The sequence below is a fragment of the Mustela nivalis genome (assembly GCF_964662115.1).
Source record: "Mustela nivalis genome assembly, chromosome: 10".
Classification (NCBI taxonomy): domain Eukaryota; kingdom Metazoa; phylum Chordata; class Mammalia; order Carnivora; family Mustelidae; genus Mustela; species Mustela nivalis.
In genome coordinates, this window is record NC_139029.1 from 102648640 (window position 1) to 102669380 (window position 20741).

At 41.7% G+C, this 20741-nt stretch overlaps 1 protein-coding gene and 2 long non-coding RNA genes across 5 annotated transcripts in view; 1 reads left to right on the top strand and 2 right to left on the bottom strand.

Annotated features, from left to right (window-relative positions):
• The window catches only part of LOC309841723, a 62900-nt gene extending 57313 nt beyond the window's left edge, over window positions 1–5587 (bottom strand). The window contains exon 1 of the long non-coding RNA XR_014299269.1: window positions 5524–5587. This is a non-coding gene — a long non-coding RNA (uncharacterized lncRNA). The remainder of the gene's footprint in view (window positions 1–5523) is intronic.
• LOC309841729 lies at window positions 28–5517 on the bottom strand. Its single transcript, XR_014299278.1, has 2 exons — window positions 5338–5517; window positions 28–323 (listed from the first exon to the last, which is right to left on the bottom strand). It is a non-coding gene; the product is annotated as an uncharacterized lncRNA (long non-coding RNA).
• SLC16A1 (solute carrier family 16 member 1) overlaps window positions 248–20741 on the top strand; it is a 54460-nt gene continuing 33966 nt past the window's right edge. Inside the window, exons 1-2 of one of the 3 annotated variants that reach the window (XM_082685085.1) lie at window positions 5987–6061; window positions 6275–6451. The gene's annotated coding sequence lies outside the window, so the exon portion shown is untranslated. Of the gene's footprint in view, window positions 335–5720; window positions 6062–6274; window positions 6452–20741 lie in introns of those variants that run through there. The other 2 variants (XM_082685087.1, XM_082685086.1) reach the window with 2 other exon arrangements.

Sequence of the window (20741 nt, forward strand, 5' to 3'; positions counted from 1 at the left end):
TTACAGCTCTCAGAGGTCACCACAGACTGAGTTCATGCTTTATTTAAGGCCTATCTTGTTCACCAGTGCAGCAGCATCAAGGTCCAGTTAGAACACCCAGGTCTGGCTACCCAGGCAGGTGGATACATAAAGCCAGTCATTATGATCTAAGAGGCCTCCTTCACTGCATGCACCACTCTTCTGAGTCACATCAGGCCTGAGGTACAGCTGTTCAGGAGTTCCAACTGCCAGCTGCTGCTGTTGAGTAGGGGCCATAAGGTCCAAGTTCTCACAACGAAAGATCTCACAGCATGGAATATGGGCGCCAGGACATCCAGAACTTCCTGGAATACAGGTGATCTTAACATTAAGCTTTAAAAAACATGTCCCAATATCTCCATCCCCAACTTAGTGCCTAGAAGTGCCTTATGAACACAAGAAGTGAGCACAACTCTCCCAAATTCAGATAAGCAGGAGTGGTTCTTCCCTACAGTGCATTTTCTGGTTTTGAAGGCAGATTTTGCGGCCAACAGCTTTTGTCAGGATTGTTTAGCCCTACAAGGGATATAAAGAAACTAGAACAGGATTTTCTTAAGTCAAGATGGCCTTCAAACTCCAGGGATTAACTCCTATGGTATTAATAGTTATAAATGACAATTTCTGCTCATGTATTTTTGGTGGGAATGAAATGAAGAATACTTCCTGATGATTCCAGAAAATATTGATTATGTGACCCTAAGTTACTTAACCTTTGTATCTGTATCTGTCTGTAAAATGGGATTATAACAGTACTTAGTTTATAGCATTTTTACGTGGCGAACACGAGTTAATATGCGTAAAGTGCTTAGATCAATGCCTGGCATATAGTAAGCACTTCGTAAGTCCTAGCTATCATCAATTTATCATTATTATTATTTCCAATCCCCCCCCCCCATCTGCCTAGAATACCAAAGATGGGCAAGTAAGGAGGAAGAAAGGAGGGAGAAAAAGTAAAAGGAAGGAGCTTAGGGTTAGCCAGGGTCAAGGAGGTAGGTCTGGAAAATATGTAGGACCATGCCTAGAAGGAATGCTTGCCAGTAAAGATCCTAAATAATGATATAGGTTACATAGGGCAGAGGCCAAAACTGTCTCTGTGCTGGCAGAAATAAGCAGGACATAAGCTTTTTCAGACCAGGAATGGAGTGATGATATGGGAACTGTACTGCCATATACAAATAGAGCGTTAGGCAATTTGCTTGAAACAAACTGAATTAGAGGATAAACAGGTCAAAAGGAATACTCTTGGTACTTTTTACTCACATGGATTGTTTTTGCAACCTTTAAAGTCTTTAAGTCTCTTAAGACTTTAAAGTCTTTAAGTATTAGCATGAGTTTATCATAATTTTTTAGGTCTTCCCCCAAATTTGCAGGCTTTTTAATCTCAACTTCAGACAATTATTAGAAGAAATGTAAATGTTCTTTACTATTAAAGCCATTGCAAATATTAAAAAATGCAGTAAACAATTAGTACACATAATTAGTACATGTGTAATTACAATTAGTACACATGTAATTACAATTAGCATATATGTACTAGTAAACGTAGGACAGTATGATTCCTGGAAAAACACACATTTTTTCACAAAAAAATTCTCGAAGACTTAAATAAGTAGAAAAGAAAATCTCTGGCCACCAAAACTACCAAACACACAAAAAGTCAGCAGATGGATATAATCATTTTTGACTAATTTGGCATATTGAGGAAATTATTATTGGGAGTATTTTTCTTTTCTACTAAATTGCTGAGGCTCTCTTCATCTGCAGCAGTTTGCTTTGACTGTTTTAACCAAATCATCTCTTGCCAGCAAAGAGCCAAAGAAGCTAACTGATTAGGATGCCAAACTGCAGGCTGTTGAGATACGTGAAGGGTCAAAACAGGGCAAGAAGGGCCAAGGGAAGATGGGGAGAGCTCAGGACAAGGCCTGAAATACATCTCACCAACACTGAGTTAGTCTTTCTTCAAAGGGTATCAAATTCATCTTAGATCTAGACTTGGCCCTTAGGATGCAGCAAGACTACACTGATAAAGGACATAAAATATGAGATATTCTGAATGAAATTATTATTATTATTATTTTTAAAGATTATATTTTTTTAAAGATTATTTCTTTGAGAAAGAGAGCGCACGATTGCACAAGTGAGAGAGGGAGAGAGAATCTCAAACAGATGCCGTGCTGAGCATAGAGCCTAATGCAGGGCTTGATTTCATGACCCGAGCCAAAATCAAGAGTCAGACATTTAACTGACTGCACCGCCCAGGCACCCGGGATTTTATTTTTAAGTAATCTCTACGTCCTACATGGGGCCCAAACTCACAACCGGGAGATCCAGAGTCACATGCCCCACGGACTGACTGAGCCAGCTGGGTGGCCCAAGAGTTCCCTACTTTAATTTTAGCATTGACATTATCTTCTTTATGCTAGGTATCTGCTTAGCAAACTCTTTTTTTCATACATGGTACAAAAGCAAATTTCATTTTCCATATTCCCCTTTGAGATATTACAAATTATAAATGGGGAAGTATTCTTAATCAATTAAGTATTACTGTGTTTTTAAAAAACCCCTTCTTGCTTTGTTTGGTGTTAATGAAATGAGGATAACAGCATCTTCCACCACAGAAATGGTGGAATAATTAAGAGAATGTAAGTGAAATATTTGAATTCCAGAGAAAATACACTCTTATTATTTTTCTTTTCTAGATAAAGCAACTGGGTAACTCACTCAGCTTAAATAATAACTAATCATTACAAATTTTCAAACTTTTTGCATTTGCATTTCTCATCCCATTACTAATTTCTGAGGTTAAAACTCTTACACTTTAGAATCTTTAGAAGTTTTGCTCACTTTACAAGCTTGCCAAGAGCAGATTACCCGTGGATCATTCAGTCTATCAGCCTTTAAAACAGGAAAGTGAATTTGGGGAATTTCATGCTAAAGCCGAAAGCCACTAAAGAGCATCATGCCTTCTCTGGTTTTGAGATAATGATTTTGAAAGACTCCGTGGTGAAACGCTTTTATCTTAAAAAAAAACCGCACTTAGGGAGTGCCTGGGTGGCTCAGTTCGCTGAGTGACCAACTCTTGATTTCGCCTCAGGTCATGATCTCAGGGTCCTGGGATCCAGCCTGTGCCCTCATTGCAGAATTGCTTGTCCCTCTTCCTCTGCTCCTCCTACTCCTTTAATCTTGCCGGTGCTCTTTCTTAAATAAATAAATAAAATCTTAAGGGCAAAAAAGGGACAACCTTTCAAAAAAAAAAAAAAAACACCCAAAAGACAAACAAACAAACAAACAAATAACAACATACTTGGTACAGTAGAAAACCTAGGGCCTGGAGAGCTGGTTCTTCTGATCATACCATTTATTAGACAAGTGGCCTCAGAATAATTAGCTCCTCTGGGCCTTAATTTCCATTCTGTTAAACTTCCTCTCAGCTCTAAATTTCGGATCCTGTGCTTACTAGTTTATTTCTTCAGTGTTTCATGAATTAATCAGGAAAAAATCTGGAGAAAACCAAGACTTCTACCTGTATCATTTCATCAGTTTTGCCAGCTCACCCATCCTATTTCTTTTTTTTTTTTTAAAAGATTTTATTTATTTTTATTTATTTATTTGACAGACAGAGATCACAAGTAGGCAGAGAGGCAGGCAGAGAGAGAAAGAGGAGGAAGCAGGCTCCCTGCTGAGCAGAGAGCCCATGGGGGGGGGGGTAGACCCCAGGACCCTGGGATCATGACCTGAACCTAATGCAGAGGCTTTAACCCACTGAGCCATCCAGGCACCCCACCCACCCTATTTCTACTTTTAGGCTGAAAACCTTTCTCTTGCTTTTGATCTTTACCTCTTATGCACTTTATGAACAAATTATATTATTAATCACAAACACCTGTAGAGTGCTTTCCAAGATTTACCAACCCCTTCTGCAAATACTCTTACTTGATTATCTTAACAGCTCAGGCTGGTAGCTATTATATTCAGTTTACCTGGCCTGCCCAGAAGAGTTCAATGAATAAATTGTCCAAAGTGACACAGATAGTAAGTTATGGAAACAAACCTTCTGATTCCAAAGTCTATACTCTTTCCACAACACTACCGTTCCTAGTAGGAGCAGATCCAGATTTTGTGGAGCCTGAAGTTTATACAATTTTGGTGGGCATTTTCAAGAAAAGGAATACAAAATTACAATAAAGCACTAACATAATCCTGGGAACACACTGTAAGGGTTCCTCTTAGGGCCCTGGAAGGGGGTCTATTCAAGTGAAGTGCTTTTAGGATTAATCTTAAGGATTGAGTTTCATGGTTTTCCATGACTATACAATTATTTAATGCTCACTATATGCCAGACACTTAAGTAAAATACTATTTTTGTTATCATAAAAATCCTATGAGGTAGGTATTATCCTTGTTTTACAGAGCACAGAATGAGGCTTGGAGAGCAAAATAATTTGCCTAAGGATAAAGAGCTTGTAAGTGCAAAGTATCAAAACTGGAACTGAGACATGGGTTGATATTATAAATCTACGGTACTTTGTTCCTATATAAGCCTTTTTTTTTCGGGTTTCCTGGGAATCAACTTATTCTACCACTTCCTACTACATTTTACAGTTCTGGGCCTCATAGGCCCATGTCTGAACTAGTGCCATTTTGCCTCCCCAAATCCGTTCTCCTATCATCGACCATGAATGCTGCTACCACCCGAGCAATCCTAAAGCCCTGCTGGAATCCTCTGCATTTATTAAAGGTGAAAAGCAGTTACTACTCCTATGCACTGCCTGGCGACAGATTCTGGACAGCCTTCTGAGGTGTTGAACTATTACGGAAAACTTTCTTTTGTGTGAACCAGGCACAGTGGGTGAAGGGAAAGCACACTTACATCTCAGAACTTGATCCCTCAATCCCCACTCCTCAATCACAGTTCTTCATTTGCAACACAAAACCTTAAGGCCAACCTCACAGGGCAGGGAGAATTAAGGGCAGAGGGGGCAGGGTTGGGGCCAACAGCAAGTGGTCCTCAAATGTTGGTTGATTTCTTCAGCCTCACTCAATCCCTCCAAAGAACTTGTAAACTTCTTGAAGGCAGGAGCCTTCATACATTTTTGGTTATTTCCCAAAAGCCAACATAAGAGACACCTCATGATTATTCAACCTGATCACCTAAACTGTGTCTGGTCTTGCTCAAGAACCTACAATGGCTGTGAGAACAAAATCAGGCTCTGGAGTCTGACTTTGGATGTTGCTCACTTTCTGTGACCTCTGCAAAGTTACTTAACCTCTCTGAATCTCCAGCCCCTTATTTGTGAAATGTTAAGAATAGTTACCTACCTCATAAGGCTATGATGGTAATTCGGGTGAACTGCTAAGTACATAATCAGTTCCACAAAACTGCTGGCTGTATTAATATCCTGTCCCCAACATTCTGTGTCCACAAAAACTTGGCCTCTGCATTCTCATTTCTCCGTGTTTCCAACATACGCCCCACCCCGGGGACCCGTCTCACCACACTCTGACCTGCTCTGCTCTCCCGACTTCGGCGTTTAACGCCCAGCCTTCATCAAATGCCGCAGGGGACGCTCTGTATTAAGAAAGTTGCATCAGTTCTCTCCCCAAAACCACCAAAAGTGCCCAGGAGGTCGGTTCTACTACGGTTGCCTTTTTAGAGAACAGGAAACAGGCCCTGAGGGTTTGAGTGACTTCCCTGAGTTCCCCGAACTCTGCTGAGGACGCAGCCCGCGCTCTCTCCGCCCGCCCCTTCGGCCTCTTCCCGGGCCCGAGGTGGCCACGCGTCCATTCACACTCTGCCCAGTCCCTCCACTTCCAGTCGCTTCCCCGCTCCTCCCCGCGCCGGTCGCCCCCCACACCTGAGTCAGGCCCCCGGGGGTACGCCCCATCCGTCCTTGGCGGCTTTTCCCTTTTCTCTGCCAGAGACTGAGGGGGAGGCCGACACCGAAGTCCCGCACGCGTGTAGGTCACCGCGAACTCCTTGGACTGAAGACCCGAGGGCCAAGGTCCGCAGAGGAGAGCCCCAGCCCTATCGGACGCCGCAGAGGTGGGGGCGCGAGGCGCGGGTCCTGCCGGGCCGCCGGTCACGTGGCGGGGAGGGGGCGCCGGCGCGCGCCAGAGGACGGGCGGGCGCGCGCGCCTGAGAGCGTGTGGAGGCGCGAGTAGCTGTTCGGGCGTATGTATGGGGGGGGAGGGGGCGGCGGCCGGGAGGGCCGACTCCGCCCCCTGTGCGCATGCTCGGGCCCCGGCGGATTATAAGGCAGCCCCGCGGGCCCGGCCCGACAAAGTGCTGGCGAGCTGCGACGTGACCTGCCGGCCGCGTGGGTGCCCGAGCGAGCGAACGAGGTAGCTGGCGAAGGACGCGACCTGAACCCTGGGCCCTGCGGGACTCCAGCCGTGTCACGTACACGCTTGGCGGCGCGAACCGCGCATAACGGTTAGTTGGGTAACGGCCCGCGGCGGCGCTGGGCGCGGACCCCGCGGTGCCTCTGCCGCCCTGGCGGGTGGGAGGGGGCCTCGGGACTGGGTCGCAGACCTGGGTCTCGGCGGAGGGATGCGGCCCGGCAGGGGCATCGTGGCCGCGGGCAGCCGCGTAGCACCGGAACGCGGCGTTGGGGAAGGAGACCTTGAGGCGATGGGGACAGCGCCTTCCCTCGCCCGGAGGGGCTGCGGCCCCGTAGTCAGGTGCGGGCCACCGGCCTGGCCGGGGAGTTGGGTTTGGATGCCGGTGACCTTGGGGAAGTAGCTTTTCCCCTAGCGTTCAGGAGTCTCCTCAAGAGATGCTTTTGATTTGGAAAAGGGACGACGTGGGGCTGGCTCACGTGGTGCCTCCCCGCTCTCCTGGCCGCGTTCTGCTCGGAGGAAAGGGACGCGGGGCGGGAGTTATTTTGGACTCGTGGCATGCCCGCCCCAACCTCGGCCAGCCAATCCTTGCCCCACCTGGTGACTTGCGAGGGTGGTTTGGGGAGCCGCAGTCCCCGCAGCCAAGACGTGACTGCAGGGTTCGCGTGGACTTTGCGGAGGGAATAGTGCAGCTGGCCGACGCGGGGACTGGTGCTGACGGGGACTCTTTGTCATTCAACCTGTGGCTGCAGAATCTCGACTGGAGCGCCCTCGCGCTCCTGGTCTTGAAGGCGGCCCTGTTGGGAGGGATCTGAAGGATAGCGTTACACTTGGTCAGATGCACGCGTTTTGTTCCAAGTACATCCTTTTCTTCCACGTGCATTTTAGCATTTCATTTCTTTGTCACGACTTACTTGGTGTGACGAGCACTGGCCAAAACCACTTTGTAATTATTTTCAACCAAGAAACAAACGGATTTCTGCTTGAGCCGGTTTGCACCATTTGCTTACGAGCTAGACGCCTCCTGATAACAGTAGAATGTTTACAGAGCTACTCTTTACCATAGCTAGTTTTGAAATGTTTTTTATTATTTCCTAAAAGTTATTCCGGTTTCGAAATAAAATGCGCACATATCAGTGCCTGATAAAACAAATGTGGGCTTAGTAACTAGTGGAATGTCGTGAACTCAGTATTGTGTGCAAGTTTGGAAGAGTATGACTAGGAATTAGGCATCAATAAACAATGTCAGTGTCGTTTACCAGAACTGTGAGTGAATTAGAGACTGCGTATCGTCAGCTTTTTAGTATGGCGTTAAGTAGAGCCCATATGAGTCCAAGTCTTATGCTGTGAAGTACAACTTTGCCTTAAAATTGCCATAGGAAAAAATCAGGAATTCAAGATATCTAGGCTTTAATACAGGTAATGGGTAAGTTTTATTTCAGAATTTAACATACTTGAGTAATTTAGGGTTTAGATAAATGCTGTTTTTTAATCGTATTGCAGTTTCTCTTATTAAATATGTAAGTCAATGGTCTGGAGAGATTTTGTGAGATTTTTATAGCTGAATAGATTTAAAGCATTGGTTGTAAGCTTAACCTAATAGGCTATAACATCCCTAAACAGATTTTTTAAAAAGGTCATAGGATGAAACCATTTGATAGTGTTTGAATAGTTTTACATGTCTTTTTGTCTTCTAAATATTAATGCATATAAATAACATTAATCCTGGAAAAGATCTTAATGACTCGCTAGTCAGATTCCCTTGTTTTACAGATTAGGAAATTGAAATTGGAGAAGTTAAGTGACTTAACATTTTAGATGAAAACTTGTTGTTTGTGTGGGAATTAATGTCTTTTGACTCCTGTTAATCAGATCGGCACTCTTGAGCTTTCTGTAAAATTGTTAACATGGATGTAAATTATTTTATACTAAAAATAGATATTGGAGTAGCTTTTGCCCAATTTATGTCCTTCATTCCCATTGTGTTTTCAGTCCACTTTATAATGCATCCCTATGTAGGATTTAGGTCCTTGTAAATGCCTATATGGTCAGTCTGTTTTTGAGCAGATGAAGATGGAACTTGGATGTGAGAAAAACAGACTAGAGAGTTGTGGGTATTTATGTATTCAGCAATTTGTTATTAGCTGCTAGGCACTAAGAGACTTAGGTTTCAGCAATAAACAGGTTCTGGCCCTGTTCCTCCTGGAGTTTGTAGTTTAACTGAAGAGCAGATAAACTGGTAACAGTGGTTACTACAACTACTCTTTATAAAGAAATACTGAGTGTTATGATAGAGAAAGTACAGATTCCTGGGGAACGAAATGGTGTATTCTATACTTATGCGAAGACACCCAACCTAGTATAGAAGCAATCTGGGTAGGCTTCTGTGAGGAAATGCTACTTAACTTTTTAGACTTGACGGTTAGGAGCTAACTGAGCCAGGAAGTGATGGTGGAAAAAGCATTCCAGCAATGAATGCTGAAGCTCCAGAGTACAGGGTACGTTGGAAAAACTGCATGAATTTACCAAAGCTAAAGCATAAGAGGGAGAAGGGAGATTTGGGAGAGATGGAAGTTGGAGAGATAGATAATATCAGATAATGGAAAGCCTTATAAGTCATTTTAAAGAATTAAGGAAGGGACTATCTTAAAAATTTAAGGAAGCACTCTTGCCTTGTAGCTAATCAAAAGCAGTTTAAGGGTTTGAAGTGGAGTTGAGGATCGTATTTTGCTTTTTAGGAACTTCATTCTGTATACAATGTGGGAAACAGGCTGAGGGAGGCTTTTGGGAGTGTGTGAGACCACAGTGATGGACAGTAGTGGGAGGACATGAGAGGGGGGAACCCACAGATGTGGGAAACTAGGGCAGCCAGAGTTAAAAGTATCTCCAAGCTTTCTAACTTGACCAAATACGATTTTGTGGGTTTACTGGATAGTATTTATTTCCATTTAACCAGTGGGGGCAATTAAGACATTGTATGATTAACCCAGGGCTGCTCGGGTTGTCAGTCTTGGAAATAAAACAAATCCATTCCTGTCCTCTTTGTAGTTCTGTTGGTGTTATTGATAGTGATTTTTTTTTTCTTATTTATTCCCCTCTAAACAAACTTCTATCAAAAAATTTCAAACGCAGTTGAGAGCCAGTGTTTTATCTATCCCTTTTCTACTCCCCTACACCTGCTGGGTTATTCGGAAGCAAATCATATGTGGATAATTAATTTGTCTATGAATATTTAAGTATATCTTTAAAAGATAGGATTCCAGGAAATCATAACCACATACTGTTGTCTCATATGTAAAAATGAACATAACCAAATAACCAGGCAGTATTCAAATTTTCCTCAGTTGGCTTTGTTTTTTGTTTCTGTGTTTGTGTTTTTTTAAGTAAGCTCTATACCCAACACAGGGCTTGAGCTCAAGACCCCAAGATCAAGAGTCACATGCTCTATTGACTGAGCCAGCCAGGCATTGTACCCCTAGGGTTTTTTGTTTGTTTGTTTGTTTGTTTGTTTTTTAATTTTTTAAGATCTAAATGTTTATTTGAGAGAGAGAAAGAAACCATGTAGAGAGGGAGCAAAGAGATAAGTCAGGCAGACTTCATGCTGAGTGTGGACAATGGAGCCTGATTCGGACTCCATCTTACTACCCTGATATGGTGACCTGAGCCCAAACCAAGAAAGAGTTGGGTGTTCAAGCACCTGTGCCACCCAGGCACCACTCCACTCCAGGTTGCTTTTAAGTAATTGGTTTGTTTGATTTGGAATCCAAACACAGTCACACATTACGTTTGGTTGCTATATCTTTTAATCTGCAGTTTCCCCCTTTGTCATTTCTCTTCATTGATTTGCTGAAGGAACCAGCTTATTTTTCCTGGTTTCCCTTATTTTGGATTTTGTTGAATATGTCCCTCTGGAATAATTTTAACATGTTTTAGTTCAGCGTATCCCTGGCTTCCCCGTATTTCCTATAAATTAGTAGCTAGTTTGAAGACTTCAGGCATGCTTAGATCAGTTCAGGTTTGATTTCTGAGAGTAGGAACAGTGTGGAGGAGAGAACAAATACAATTCACAGGTGATGATGTATATTTCCATCAGGAGGGCTTTGGTTATCACTGACTCTGCTAAATTAATGGTGTGTCTCCATTTCTTCACTAGTGGCTTGCAAATGGCCTTTCTCTCCTATTCCTCTTTTTTTTTTTTTTTTTTAGGTTTTATTTATTTAGGGATGCCTAGGTGGCTCAGTCGGTTAAACATCTGCCTTTGACTCAGGTTGTGATCCCAGGGTCATGGGATTAAGTTTTACATGTGGCTCCCTGCTCAGTGGAGAGCCTGTTTCTCATTCTGCCTGCTGCTCCTCCTGCTTGTTTTCTCTCTCTCAGATAAATAAAATCTTTTTATTTATTTATTTTTTTAAAGATTTTATTTATTTGACACAGAGAGAGGGAACACAAGCAGGGGGAGAAGGAGAGGCAGGCTTCCCGCAGAGCAGGGAGCCTGATGCGGGGCTGATCCCAGGACTCTGGTATCAGAATCAGAGCCTAAGGCAGGGAAGGCAGGCAAGCGACTGAGCCAAGCAAGCACCCCTCTCTAACATTCCTTCCTAATTGATTAACTAGAATACCTCTATAGAAAATAGGGTTTTTTCCCCCAGTTTTATTTTGAGATATAACTGACATTACTGTGTAAGTTTAAGATACATAGCATGATGGCTTGACTAACATATATTATGAAATGATTGCCACAAATAAGTTTAGTTATCATCCATCAGCTCATCAGATAAAAAGAGCAAAAAAATTTTTTTCCTTTCAAAGAGAACTCAGAATTTATTCTCTTAACCTTCCTATATATAATATAATAGTGTTAATTATAGTCATCATGTTTTACCTTAACATATCTAGTACTTATGATTGGAAGTTTGTTACCTTTTAACTACCTTCCTCTAAGTGGTTTTTGAATAGTAAGGGCAAGTTAAAGTTTGTGTGTGTTTTGTTTTTGTTTTTGTTTTTTTGACAGAGAGAGAGAGAGACTGAGAGAGAAGGGAACACAAGCAGGGGGAGGGGAAGGGCGAGAAGGAGGCTCCTTGCCTACCAGGGAACCCAGGGAACCCAGTGGGGCACTCCATCCCAGGACCCTGGGATCATGACCTGAGCCGAAGGCAGATGGTTAATGACTGAGCCACCCAGGTGCCCCAAAGTTTGTGTGTTTTAATAGAATATCATATGTATTGAGACACTATCTTTTTTGGAGGCTTGTATGTATGTATTTTTTAAGATTTTATTTACTTATTTGACAGAGCACACAAGTTGAGTGAGTGACAGGCAGAGGGAGGGGGGAAGCAGGCTTCCCGCGGAGCCAGGAGCCATGAGCCTGACGTGGGGATGTGGTACTCCATCCCAGGGATCCTGACCTGAGCCTAAGGCAGATGCTTAACCCCGCTGAGCCACCCAAGTGCCCCTGGAGAAATGTATTTAAATGTATCAAGATATAGCCTCTTTAAAAGCCGGTATTTTGTTAAAATGTTTTTAGCACTCGATATGAGCATTTCAAATGGTTTTTAGTATTTGGAATATTTAGAATTTCTATTCTTACATTGATAGGGTCTCTTTTGGTCTTCTCTGCTCTTTCAGTTTATTTGTTCCCATAGCTTTTGTGGAATTTCTGGTAGAATCACTACCAAATCTAAATCTCAAGCTGTAACTGGAATATAGAATTAAAATTCCTTAAATACAGAGATTGATTACTCTTATCTGTGATCTGCTTTTGTAGTTATCTCTTGGGCATTTCATACTTAAAATGTTACCTGAGGTTCATTATTTCTGCCTGTTCTCAACTTCCCTTCATCCCCCAAACCTAGTCTTTTCTTCTGATTACATTATTTCAGGTAGTTAGGCTTAAAACCTCTGAGTCATCTTAATACTTCCCTAGTGGGTCCCCTGCTCTCCCAAATGCAACTATGTGCCAGAGTTCCTCTTCTTATCTCTTGTGTCCATTCTCTCCCTCCACCAACCCCGCTTTTCATTTTATCATTACTCCCTAGTTTTGGCTGCTGCTATGATTTTTGCTGTGGCCTTGTACCTCCGATCATTGCCGTTCCCCTTCTCCAGTCTGTTCTATGGTGTTCTACCAGTTCCTTTTTTAAAATTTAATTTAATTTTATTTGTGTGTGTGTGTTCCAAAATTCATTGTTTATGCACCACACCCAGTACTCTATGCAGTACATGCTCTCCTTAATACCCACCACCAGCCTCACCCATGCCCACCCTTCTCCCCTCCAAAACCCTTAATTTGTTTCTCAGAGTCCACAGTCTCTCATGGTTTGTCTCCCCCTCCAGTTTCCCCCAGCTCACTTCTCTCTTTTTTTAATATTTTTTAAGATTTTATTTATTTATTTGACAGACAGAGTTGACAAGTAGGCAGAAAGGCAGGCAGAGATAGAGGAAGGGAAGCAGGGAGCCTGTTCTCTGCTCAGGAGGGCCTGATATGGGGCTTGATCCCAGGGCCCTGAGATCATGACCTGAGCTGAAGGCAGAGGCTTTAATCCACTGAGCCACCCAGGCGCCCCGAGTATTCATCCTTTTTGATGGAGGCATAATACTCCATAGTATATATGGACCACATCTTTATCCATTCGTCTGTTGAAGGGCATCTTGGTTTTGTCCACGGTTTGGCAACTATGGCCATTGCTGCTATGAACATTGGGGTACAGATAGCCCTTCACTACATCTGTATCTTTGGGGTAAATACCCAGTATTGCAATTGCAGGGTCATAGGGTAGCTCTATTTTTAGTTTCTTAAGGAATCTCCACACTGTTTTTTCCGAAGTGGCTGCACCAACTTGCATTCCCACCAACAGTGTAAGAGGGGTCCCCTTTCTCCACATCCTCTCCAACACTCGTTTTTACTGTCTTGTTAATTTCGGCCATTCTAAGTGGTGTAAGGTGGTATCTCAATGTGGTTTTGATTTGAATCTCCCTAATGGCTAATGATGATGAACATTTTTTCATGTGTCTGTTAGCCATTTGTATGTCTTCCTTGAAGAAGTATCTGCTCATGTCTTCTGCCCATTTTTTGATGTGATTATCTGTTTTTTGAGGGTTGAATTTGAGGAGTTCTTTATATATTCTGGATATCAGCCCATTTGTCTGTGGTGTCATTTGCATATATCTTCTCCCATTCTCTGGGTTGCCTCTTTGTTTTGTTGGCTGTTTCCTTTGCTGTGCAGAAACTTTTGATCTTGATGAAGTCCCAAAAGTTCATTTTCGCTTTTGTTTCCTTTGCCTTTGGAGACGTGTCTTGAAAAAAGTTGCTGTGGCCGATGTTGAAGAGGTTACTGCCTATGATTTCTAGGATTTTGATAGATTGCTGCCTCATGTTGAGGTCTTTTATCCATTTTGAGTGTATCTTTGTGTATGGTGTAAGAGAATGGTCGAGTTTCATTCTTCCATACATAGCTGTCCAATTTTCCCAGCACCATTTATTAAAGAGTGTGTCTTTTTTCCACTGTATATTTTTTCCTGCTTTTTTGAAGATTATTCAACCATAACTGATTTCCTACCAGTCTGATCATGTCATTTCTATAATCAACATTTTCTCATGGTTTTCTAATGCCTACCAAATTTAATACTTGTCTGGATAAAGTTTTCAGTATATGACTGCCAGGTTACCCTTCTGAGTTGTATGTTATTCTTCCTTTAACTTGCACTGACAAACTGAACTTTTTCTCCATGCTTTTTTCCCTGTAATTTTTTTTTTTCTCTTTGCCCGGTTATAGGATCCATTTTATAATGATCTATATGCCAAGTTTAGTATAGTTGAGATGTTTGAGCCCTTGTGTTTCCTATAAGGAAGTAATGAAACAGCAATGATGATTTTTTTTTTTTAAGATTTTACTTATTTATTTGACTGGGGGTGTGGGGAGGCGGGAGCAGGCTCCCTGTTGAGCAGAGAGCCCGATGCTATGTGGGGCTTGCGGGGCTTGAGGGGCTCCATCCCAGGACCCTGAGATCATGACCTGAGCTGAAGGCAGAGGTTTTAACCCCCTGAGCCACCCAGGTGCCCCCCAGCAATGCTGATCTTAAGGAAATGATGCTTTCTCTTCTGGGGTCACAGTGCACACAGTGACAGCAGGAGTTCACATCTACCAAAAGGGAGACTGGCTCAGGGGCTAAGCTGTTGAGGAGTATAACTGACGACTTAGGCAGAAGAAGCAGGGTCCAGCACTGTTGGTTTTCCTTACTACTACTATGGTACTAATCACAGCTGATAGTATTGTTAAATCTAATCTGATGTGATTACAGTGACTTAGCCTTCATATAAAGGAGAAGTTTCTCAAAATGTACAAGCATTGTAAGCTACATATTTGATCATTTGTTGAAAAATATTTCTCCCCTTTGATTTTGCTCTTACTGTGTAAATCACCAAAATTATTGAGTGAATGAAAGCTTGAAAATACTGCTCTAGTGTGTTAAACTGTGTTGGATAGCAACAGGGCTTTTTTTTTTTTAAGTTTTTATTTTAAATCTAATACATTTAACAGTGTTATGAGTTTCAGATATACAATATAGTGATTGAACAATTCTGTACATTACTCAGTGTTCATCATGATAACTGTACTTCTAACAGGGCTTTTCAGAGTTGCCTTATATAGTTTTGAGACTCGGGTTTTACTTTGTTAACTCTCTCTTCTCTTCCCCTATCAGCGGTTTTTAATCTGGATCTGCAGATTGGTCTTCCATGGTCAATGGAATGCAGGGGGTCTCTGAATTTGCTGAAGAAAAAAAGTTACATCTTCTCATTAACTTCTACATAAAATCTAGTTATTCCGACTATGAATGTAGGCAACAAGCAATGAGTAGTTTTGCAGCACCTGTGACTTTGTCATCATTTTCATATGATACAGTGGTTGCAGCCAACTTGAAATTGTTTAAACTCATCATTACTTTAAAGTTACTGTAATTATTAGACCAACTACTAGATCTTATCTAACTTGTTATTTTTAAAAGCACATGTCAATTAAAAATATATTTTGACAATTGTATGTTTGTATTTTATGCATTTAAAAACATTATTCTGACAAGAATAATGACAGGTTTTACCGAATTGTCAAAGGAATCTGTGGCACCAAAGAGACTAAGAACCTCTGCTCCTAACTCCTCCTAACTCTTTTATATGTCTTTTCTGATACAGGAATGGTTAGTCAGAAGCTGTGATGGAATATAGCATATAAATCATGATATCACAGGTTTATGTAAATTGTTTGGCCATTGACTGTTGTGTACTAAATCGTAAATTTTGACCACACAAATGATAGGGAACAAAATGTTTGTGTATTTTAAGGGTAGTAAGATGATTTCTATAAAATTTGGCAGAATAGTTTTCCTTTGTATTCAGGAAGTATATGTTTATATAACTTAAAATTATGGTTTCCAAAATTCTGTGTTTTTTTTTTTTTAATTTTTAAAAACTTTCAAAAGTAAGCTCTAGACTTGAACTCACAAGTTCAAGATCGAGAGTTGTACACTCCCCTGATTGAGCTAACCATGTGCCCCCCAAATTCTCTTAAATGCCACAAGTTAAATGAAATAGATGGTGTCTTTATTTTTTTTATTTTTTATTTTTTTTAAAGATTTTATTTATTTTTGACAGAGAGAGATCACCAGCAGGCAGAGGCAGGCAGGCAGAGAGGAGGAAGCAGGTTCCCTGCTGAGCAGAGAGCCCAATGCGGGGCTCAATCCCAGGACCCTGAGATCATGACCTGAGCCGAAGGCAGTGGTTTAACCTACTGAGCCACCCACGTGCCCCAGATTGTGTCTTTATTGACTTGGAGGACTTTCTTACCCTCTTTGGATATAATCAGCAAAATACTTCACATTGCTTCCAATGTTATCTTTATCAGTTCACTCTATTAGATGCAGGCTTTTATTTTGCTCAGCTGAACGAATCCTTAATGGGGTTAGTGGAATTCAGGTTTGAAGTACCTGCTCTGGAGATTAGAAATACATATCCTTGGGGTGCCTGACTGGCTCATTGAGAAGAGTATGTGAGTCATGGGTGAATTTGAGCCCCATGTTGGGTGTAGAGATTACTTAAATAAAAATGAAAGAAAGACAAATCTTCTCTTTTTCTTTCTTTCTTTCTTTCTTTTTTTTTCTTTTAAGATTTTATTTATTTATTTTGAGAGAGAGGGAGTGTGTGAGAGAGCGCAAGCTGAATGGAGGGGAGGGACAGAGGGAGAGGGAGGAGCAGGCTCCCTGCAGGGAGCCTGATATGGGACTTGATCCCAGCATCTGGTATCATAACCTGAGCTGAAGGCAGACACTTAATCAGCTGAGCCACTAAGGTGCCCAAGACCCGTCCTTTCTATTGTGACTGTGTAATGATGTTTGTATTTGCTGCCATCTAGAATACTACTTGAGAAGTTAGTAGAGGGAAAACAGATGGTTTAACGATAACTACAGTTCCCAGGAAAATAAAAACACTCCTTTGAAAATTGAATATTTCTGGGACGCCTGGATGGCTCAGTTGGTTAAGCAGCTGCCTTCAGCTCAGGTCATGATCCCAGCGTCCTGGGATCGAGTCCCACATCAGGCTCCTTGCTCCGCAGGGAGTCTGACTCTGCCTTCCACTCTGTCTGCCTGTGCTCGCTCTCGCTCGCTCTCTCTCTGACAAATAAATAAAATCTTTAAAAAAAAAAGAAAATTGAATATTTCTAATAAAGGAACTGATAATTATTTTAAAAGACAATATAGTCTTGTCAGCAATTAAGGCAGCTATTTAAGTTTTTTTTTTTTTTAAGATTTTATTTATTTATTTGAGAGAGAGCGTGCATGAGGGGGAAGGTTGGAGGGAGAAGCAGACTTCCTGCTGAGCAGGGAGTGCAGTGTGGGACTCGATCCTGGAACTCCAGGATCATGACCTGAATGGAAAGGCAGTTGCCCAACCAGCTGAGCCACCTAGGCGCCCTGGTTGTTTTTGTTTTTTAAAGATTTTTTATATTTGTCTGAGAGAAAGACAGGCAGGGGAGTGGCAGGCAGAGGGAGAGCAAGGAGCCCAATGTGGGACTCAATTCCAGGACTGGGATCGCCGCCTGAGCTGAAGACAGATGCTTAACCGACTGAGCCAGCCAGGCATCCCATATTTAAGTTTAACCTAGTATATTTTGAGGTAATAATGCGGACTTATTTTTGCTACATCTTTAGCAGCTATGAATATCTTCTAAAAGTTTTCCATGTTCGCAATAGCCAAACTATGGAAAGAGCCCAGATGTCCATGGACAGATGAGCGGTTAAAGAAAATATGATATGTATACACAAAGGGAATATTAATTATTCAGCCATCAAAATAAAAGATATCTTGCAGTGACATGGATGGAACTAGAGGGTGTTATGCTAAGGGAAATAAGTCAGTCTGAGAAAAACAAATACCATATAATTTCATTCATGTGGAATTTAAGAAAACAGAAGAGCATAGAGGAAGGGAGGGAAAAATAACAGCAAGAGAGGGAATGTAAGCAAGGGGAGTGTGAGAGGGAGAAGCAGGCTCCCTGCTGAGCAGGGAGCCCTATGCAGGCCTTGATCCCTGGACCCTGGGATCATGACCTGAGCTGAAGGGAGATTAAGAACTGAGCCACCCACCCAGGCACCCAGAAGACTCTTAACCATAGGAAAGAAACTGAGGGTTGTTGGAGGGGAAGGTAGGATGGGGTAACAAGGTGATGGGCATTAAGGAGGACATGTGATGTAATGAGCGCTGGGTGTTACATAAAACTAATGAATTATTGAACTCTACCTATGAAATTGATAATATCCTATATGTTAATTAATTGACTTTAAATAAAATTAAATTTTAAAAACTTCTCAGATAGGGACACCTGGGTGGCTCAGTTGGTTAAGCGGCTGCCTTTGGCTTGGGTCATGATCCCAGTGTCCTGGGATCGAGTCCTACATCAGGCTCCTTGCTTGGCAGGAAGCCTGCTTCTCCCTCTGCCTCTGCTGCCTCTCTGCCTGCCTGTGCTGCCTGCCTGCCTGCCTGTGCTCACTCTCTCTCTCTGGGAATAAATAAATAAAATCTTAAAACAAAAAACTTCTCAGATATACATTGAAGAATGGTGGGTAATGATTTGACTCTAGACAGTATTCAACTTTAATACTCTACTGTGGTTTGTCTGTTACTGATAAAACAAGAAAACAAAACAACTTAGTTTTTTGAGATAGGGTCAAAAAGGTAGCATAATAATGAAGTTCAGATTCATTGAAGGGATGTTTATTAAAGAATTAACCATGTGTGGGGCGCCCGGGTGGCTCAGTGGGTTAAGGCCTCTGCCTTCGGCTCAGGTCGTGATCCTAGGAGCCCCGAGTCGGGCTCTCTTTTCGGCAGGGAGCCTGCTTCCTTCTCTCTCTCTGCCTGTCTGCCTCCTTGTGATCTCTGTCTATCAAATAAATAAAATCTTTAAAAAAAAAAAAAGAAAGAAAAAAAGAATTACCATGTGTGGGGCACCTGGGTGGCTCAGTGGGTTAAGCCTCTGCCTTGGCTCAGGTCATGATCTCAGGGTCCTGGGATCAAGTTCCAGCATGAGGCTCTCTGCTCAGCAGGGAGGTTGCTTCCCCCTCTCTCTCTGCCTGCCTGTCTGCCTAGTTGTGATTTCTCTCTGTGTCAAATAAATAAATAAAATCTTAAAAAAAAAAAAAAAAAAGAATTACCATGTGTACAAGAAGTTACTAGAAAGGGATGAAGGAAAATATGGTTTGAGAACATTTAAAACGAGAATAAAGCTTGGAAATGAAATGTTAGCGTATTACTACGTTGTCTCTGGTCCTCAAAACTTAAGCTATGTTTATGTGAAAGTAAGTATAATGTTAATTATCTGTCAGTGAACTCAGCCTTTTGCAAGAAAAAGAAAAGATTTCTTTATCTTTTTAATGAATTGTAATCCACTTATGCTCCCCATTTGGGTTCAGAATCCTGGAAATGAAGTAAGATTCTAGTAGAAATACCACCTACTATATTCAAATACACATGTATATTCAAAGTAATAAATGACACAACCCTAACAGTACATATGTTTGTAATAATAATCTAACCAGTACAGGGGTGCCTGGGTGGGCTCGGTGGGTTAAGCCTCTGCCTTGGGCTCAGGTCATGATCTCAGGGTCCTGGGATAGAGCCAGGCATCCCATTAGGCTCTCTGCTCACCGGGGAGCCTGCTCCCGCTCCCCTCTGCTTGCCTCTGGGCCTACTCGTGATCTATGCCTGTCAAATAAAATAAATAAATAAATAAATAAATTTTTTTAAAAATCTAACCAGTACGTTTTTTTAGATTCTTGAACAAGACAGGTCTTTTATTAATAAATTGAAATGACCCATTTAGATCTTGATTTGATGAACATATTTTTGGGTTGCTGAAGAAAACCAGAACATACACAGGTATTCCAGAATATAACTTGAAATTGTGCCAAGCAGAACCTGCCATTGAAGGATAAAGCTTCCCAACTTCCCATGCTCTACTACTACTCAAATTCTTTATTTTATAAAATGTGAAATGGGTTTATATTTAGAAACTCTTGTCCAAGCAATAAATAAATTAGCATGTGAAAGGGAACAGGACTTGGCCAAAACATGGACATTAGCCAGTTTTTCAGTCTGTGAGAAACAGGCAAAAATGAAGCATTACAGAAGGCATGATCTGCTGGTGTAGTAATAACTTTGCAAGCGAGGCTGATTAAATTAAATTTTAGATGCCAGAAGTTGTCTTCAGTAATTTTTTTTTCGTTATTTAAAAACAAACAAGGGGATCCTGGGTGGCTCAGTCAGTCAAATGTCCAACTCCTGATTTTGGCTTAGGTCATGATCTCAGAGTCGTGAGATCAAGCCTTTAAGATTTCTCTTTCCCTCTCTCCCCTACTCTCATGCCCATACTCTTCTTAAAAAAAATAAAATAAAAAATAAAAACAAAAAAGCTTTTCTGCCTCTTTGACTATATAGGGCACTAACTAGGTCCAGAAAGCATAACTTCGTATTCCTGGAAGGTTTTTGCCTGGTTGCATGTTTTTCTCTGCTTCTCAAAAACTGGGGAGATCAAATTCCTTGAAGTTTATCTAATGCTGACTTTTGGAGGTGGAAGTTAAATTTTTAAAAGTAGTAATAGCCTCTGTCCTTAATTCATGATCTAAAAGTACACACCTAAACTAATTAGGGAAATAGTTACTCAAAAAGAAAGAAATAGACATACAGTTTAGTATGTTAGAGTTTTCAGAATGCTACCTAAGATGTCATGGAGGAAGTTAACTCCATGTGACGTGATGTATTCAGAAAAACAGTAAAGATATTGGTGGGCTAGAGTAGATTTTTAGTATTAGATAAAATTAGAATTCTGGAAATTGTCAGTAAG